Raw genomic sequence first — 5,641 nt, forward strand, 5'->3', positions numbered from 1 at the left:
GATCCCGGGGCTGGCCCTGCAGTCCCCGCTTTGGTGATCCCGAGGAGCTGAGAAGTGAGTCTGACGACAGTAGAACCCAGAAAACTCCTGAGTTCCAGGAAGTGTTCCTTGTCGCATGGAACTGGGGTGACAGCTGGAGGTTGGGCCAATCAAGGCAGAAATCAAAGCCCTGGAGAGAGGCAGGGCCAGTGGAGCCAGAGCCTGTTCTGCGCAGGCTCCCTGTGCGGCGATGGGAAGGGCCCCCACGAGAATAAGCCACTGCTGCCTAAGAATGATCGTCCTACTACCTAGAGGTGGGACGTTTTCCTGCAGACCCTGGGGACTGGAGGATGAGACAGGCTGTAGAAAGATCAGGTGCCTCGGTGGGTCTTTTACTCAAAGAACAGACCAAGGACAGCACACGCTTTGACTTGGTGGCTGTGCCGGACCCTGACCCTCTCCGGGAGGTTTTCTCAGGACGCTGACCATTCCCCGGGCCCAGGCACAGGCTGAGCTGTGTGCCACATCACAGGTTAGCCCCTTGTTATGGGGCTCTGAGCTCCGGAAGGCCGGACGCAGACCCTCCCTCCCCTTTCCCGTTCCACTCGCAGCCGCACTGGCTGTCTCTCCCTCGTGTGGACAAAACCAGCCAACTGGCGAGGGGTCGGACCAGAATTTCCAGGGTGACCGCCTGCTCTCCCCAACTGATGGCATCATTGGAATAAGCGCTCATCTAGGGTTCAACCCTGTCTCTGCTTAATTGGCTCACGTAGTGACAGGCGGCCTCAGACCCACTGTGAACGGTATCAGCATCATTTGCTTATTTTAAGCTACGTGGCATAACCGACAGCCATTGAGGAGAAAAGGAACCACAGTGGTGAGTAGACTCTTGGGCCCTGTCACTGTGGTGCGGAACCAGGATAGAGACTAGATCAACCGTGAGGAGGGGACCATTGGGGCGTCAGGGTGGCCCCCGGGGAACCGCAGCCTAAAGTGCAATGAGCCGGGCAGACACAGAATCTCATGAACAGTGAAACGCAGGCGCAGGCGGCCAATTCCTGACTGACCGAGGCGATCTGTCTCGATGTAGCCGCCTGCCTCATAACAGGGTCAGTGACCTTCGCTCTGGACAAAGTGGATATCATCCTGAGTCTTCATCATTTGTCATGTACAGCGTCCAACTTTCAACAGAAGTCTCCCAGGCATCAGGAAACAGTAACTTCTGGTTCTCTTTCATGCATAAGAAGCTTGGGAGTTACCACTCCATCTTAACAAGCAAAATTCTGAACAAACGGAAAAATCAGTTCTAAGGCCCATCAGAGAAGCGAGGCCACAGCAAACCCTGCACAGACGTAGACAGAGCAGCAGATGCGGGAATCACAGTCCCGCAGCCGACCCACCCGCAGCAGCTCCACGGACAGCACCCGGGCAGGGACCTGAGCTGGAACGCCCCATGGCCGAGGCGCGGTGTGGACCTCTGAGAGTTGGGGATGCCAGGGCCTCAGAGAGGGGCCCTCGCGCTGTCAGGGTTCATCTGCAGGTGCCCCCCCCCCCCCAGTCCTCACAGTGAACGGCAGAGGGAAACCTTTGCCTGCTCCATGCGGGGAAAGAGGAAAGGCAGCCACTTTGTGAAATGTCCCAGAGCATCTGTCCTTTGTAAGAGGCTTGAGGTCAGGAGACACTGACCTGCCCACCTTAGCCTGGGGTTTAGCAGAACCCAGGCAGCACTGGAGAAGGGACGCACATCCAGCCCCGAGCTACCCTGACGTAGGTCATCTCACAAGTTTGATGCTAAGAGCTGCTGCTCTGCGGCTTCCAGAACTCGGGGTGTCACCTCTGCATCTTAACCCAAGGGGGGAGCACTTGTGAGGTGCACAGACCAGGGCAAGGGCTCGCTAAAAACAGACCTACGCCTGGGGCTCGGAATGCTGCCTCCCCCACACCTGCCGCCAAGTAGCTGAAAGCCTGTTTACCAGTTCCTTTTGCCAGGGACCTCAGATCTACATGTGAGAGAAGAAACATTACAGTTATGCTAAAGGCAAAAATCACAACCAGAGTCGGTTAAGGCAGGGATGCTGGAATTACCTGACAAAGAATTAAAGCAGCTATGATTAATGTGCCAAGGATCTAATGTGGAAGTAGACACCATGCAAGAACAGAAGGGTAATGCAATCAGAGGTGGATTTTTTAAAGAAGGAATCAAACAGAAAAGACAGATAAAACCATTGGACCGGAATGTTGATAGTGCAGAAGGCTGTGCATGTGTGCGAACTATCTGTACTTTCTACTCAATTTTGCGGAGAACCTAAAAGTACTAGAAAAATGAAGCCTATTAAAATAATAATGTTATGATACTAAGGATAAATATATATGAAACGTGGAAAATTTTAAAGAATGAAAAAGGAAATTAAAAACACAACCGACTGAGAAAACACAAATTATAAAATCAGACCCATAAGGGATCTAGGAGCTGGACAAAGCAAAAACAAGAGAGACGTGATCAGTCTATAAAAAATAGCTAGGCTGAAAAAGTTAAACAGAAAAGTAATGTAAAATACAACAAAGAGCTTAAGGGATCTATGTATTATGCTTTTAAAAATACTTAAATACACATAGAGGCACAAAAGGGAAAGAAAAAGAAAGTGGTTGAAATTGTATCAAAACTGACAAATGACAATAACTGAAAGATTCAAGAAAATCTAAAAAAAAAGCAAACATGAGAAATTCAAAGAAATAAGCTCTAAGCACATCATAGTAAAACTGTCAAAAAAAAAAAAAAAAAGGAAGAAAGAAAACCCTAAAAGCAGTCAGAAGAAAAAACATAATACATTAAAAACAAAACAAAAAACAATAGTACTGAGAAGTGACTTCAGCACAAACTCTGGAAGCCTGAAAAGAAAAGTGTGGTATTTTTAAGGTATTGAAAGAAAGTAAATTTGATCCAGAATTCTGTGCCCAGTGAAATTATCCTTTGAAAGGAAAAATAAAATGAAGATGTATTTCTAGCTTTCTCCCCCACAAAAGGGGGTGATATTGGAAATGAGCAAACCAACAGCTAAAGAAATTTTTAGCACAGTTATTGAGGCAAAAGAAAAATAATCTCAGAAAGAAACAGAGAAACCAAGGAAGAAATGAAGAAACACAGAGGAAAGATAAATATATGGATAAACCCAAATGAGTCCTGATCATATATAACAATATAATGTCTTATTGAAAATATATGTAGAATTAAAATAATAAAAGATTGGAAATAAAATAACAAATAGATTCAAAGTATTTTAAGTTCCTAACCTTGTTTTGGAACTGGTAAAAATACATATTTATATCTCTCAGGTAATTCTTTAAGAATTTATATCATATAAGAATGTGTAACCAATAAGCTAACAGATAGAATACTGAACAACAACGCATTATTTTAACTACAAAGAGGGCAAAAAATGAGATAATTAACATAGAACAAGAAGAACAAAGAAAAAATTATTATAGCTATAACCCTCATACATTATCAATTACTTTGAATGTGAATGAACTAAATACTTCAATTAAAGATTAAAAAATACTGTATTAAATTTGACACACACACTCACAGAGAACTTTAATCTGCTTACAAATGCCATACCTTAAATACAAGATCGCAGAAAAGTTGAAAAGTATGAAATGGAAAGATGTCAGTTTTCCTCAAATTTACATATAGGTTGAATGCAATTTCCATCAAAATCTTAGGAGGATTTTTGTGGAAAATAGGATGGTGATTGTAAAATGTCTGTGTGAATGCCGAGCACTAAGTTACATACCAGATACCAAGGCTGATTACAAAGCCACAGTAACTCGTCCGTGTGGTGTTACATACCAGATACCAAGGCTGATTACAAAGCCACAGTAACTCGTCCGTGTGGTGTTACATGCCAGATACCAAGGCTGATTACAAAGCCACAGTAACTCGTCCGTGTGGTGTTACATGCCAGATACCAAGGCTGATTACAAAGCCACAGTAACTCGTCCGTGTGGTGTTAGTGCACCGTGGACGCGTGGCCAACAGGAGCATGAACACAGGCCAACACAAACAAGGTCGCCTGGTGAGTGGCATATCTGACACTCACTGTGGTGACAATGGGGATTTTTTTCTATGGATGGTGCTTGAATAACCAAAGATTTGTATTTGCATTTTCACCTCTATCTCACCTCCTACCCAGAAATCCATTCCAGGAAGACCACAGATACAAATGAGAGGCAAAACAGCAGCAACACACCTAGACAGAGCCGTCAGAGCGCAGCTCCTGGTGTGGGTGAGATGCAGCTCTGAGAAACAAGCAGGGCGTGTGAGCTCTGAGGAAGGACATGGCCTACATTTAAATCAAGAGCTCCTGTTCACCCAGTGATTCCGGAGAGAGTGCGAAGGCCAGCCACGCGAGAAGAGGCATTTCACACAAGCAGCTGTTCAGACAAGCATATGTACACGCTCAGCCTCATCGGTCATCGGGAAACTGCACATTAAAGCCACAAGTAGCTATTCTACTCCCCATGCACCTGGCCGAAAGGACACACCTGACCGCCCGCTGGTGTCCGCAAGCATGTGGAACCGCGGCAGCTCTCGAGCACGGCAGGTGGGTGCGAATTCAGTGTGTTTCTGAGAACGTCTTAGTAGCTTCTACATCCAGCAGCACAGGCGTGTACGATGACCCAGCCCCCCGACACAAAGGCAGAGGTCAGTTCACCCAGAAGCACGCCCAAAACTGTCCATAGGGACACACTCTGATCTGCAAAATGAAAGGAAACCAAAAGTCTGCCGATGGTAGAATGCATACATTGTGCCATTTATGCAATTAAATCCTGGGTAGCAAGGAAAATGAACTTCATGCAGGAACAGATAAATCTATAAAGCCAAAATGAATGAAAGAAAGCTGGGCCAGAGAAGGGGTCCCATACATATTTCAAAGATGGTTGAAATTAACCTGTGGTGCAAGCCTGGCAGGCCTGGTTGCCTTCGGGGTCCGGGGGAATCGCTTAGGAAGGCAGCATGTCCTATTCTGTTTTGGTTGGTGGCTACAAGAGAGCAATCGGCTTGTTGAAATGAATCGAGCTGTGTACATTTATGATTTGTGCACCTTTCTGAGTGTATTTTATAGTTTTTAAAAATATATATTTTAGAATTGTGGCCTTGCAGTTGGGCCCTTTGCCCCCATATTCCTTACAGTAATGATGGTCATCCCGGATGAGCACTTGCTCTGTTCTACCCACAGAGGCTTTCTTCCCGTCTTCTCACTTCACCCTTGGTGAGGGGTTGCTGCCCGCACTGTCCTGTGTTTATAGATGCGGGAGCCGAGGCTCAGGGATGCTGTGCCTGAGGGACAGACAGGGAGAAAAGAGCAGAGCCGGACGTCAACAGTACACTTTCTGATTCCAGCGCCGGCACCTAGCTCCCCGCCTGGTTCTCTTGGGGGCCCACTCCCAAGACTGGCTCCAACAAACCAATTAGAATTTTGCTGGGCACAGGCACTCTGCCCTGACCGTGGAAAACAGTCGAGTGCTTTCTCTACAGATGCCATGCAGCCCACTCTGCCACCTTCACCAGTTTGCAGAATCCTCGGGCCCTGAAGGTGCCTACTCACTGCTGCTCTGAACACGCCGGGCAGTCCAGGTGGGCGGGGCTCGGCCTTTACTG

The sequence above is a fragment of the Myotis daubentonii genome, chromosome 13 (assembly GCF_963259705.1).
Source record: "Myotis daubentonii chromosome 13, mMyoDau2.1, whole genome shotgun sequence".
NCBI lineage: Eukaryota > Metazoa > Chordata > Mammalia > Chiroptera > Vespertilionidae > Myotis > Myotis daubentonii.